The following is a 703-nucleotide window of genomic DNA, read 5'->3' as shown; positions in this document are numbered from 1 at the left end:
GTTATATGCTCAATTTCCTTTTTCCAGCCACTTATTGCTACTTGTCCCAACTTTTTTGGGATTTGTTGACACTGTGAAATTTTGAATCAACATATTTTTCCTTTAAAATGTTACATTTACTCAGATTAAACTTTTGATCTGTCATCTATGTTATATTACGAATAAAATATTGACATTTGCCATCTCCACATCATTGCATTCAGTTTTTATTCACAATTTGTTTAGTGTCCCAACTTTTTTGGAATCTGGTTTGTAAAAGAAAAACAGTAATAAGATCTAAAATATGAACTAAGAAAAACATAAACTAAATATACAATCAGCACTAATAGCATAAAAACATTACGTCGAACATCAGCACTAACATGAAATGAGTCTGTGTGAGCAGATGAGCACGCATGAACACATCAACCTGAAACAGATCAAATGTACATCTTCAAATGTACATGATGATTGAATGTTTTGGACAGATGGGTCCTTTTGCTTGTGTTAAAAGCTTCTGCAATTCAAACAGGTTGGCTTGAAACAGTAATGAAGGCTACATATGGGACAGATCTGGTTGGCAGGCCACAGACTGATGAAGTCTTCCAGATGGAAGATGAAACGTTTCTCCCTTAAAGAAACTGGTCCAGATGAAATGATTTAACCTTTATTTGTGTTATCTACCTGGAAGACTGAGCCTACAAACCTTATTTCTAATAACATA

Source organism: Nematolebias whitei, chromosome 13 (assembly GCF_014905685.2).
Source record: "Nematolebias whitei isolate Nwh7 chromosome 13, NemWhi1, whole genome shotgun sequence".
Classification (NCBI taxonomy): Eukaryota; Metazoa; Chordata; class Actinopteri; order Cyprinodontiformes; family Rivulidae; genus Nematolebias; species Nematolebias whitei.
Note: the sequence above shows the minus strand (reverse complement) of the source record.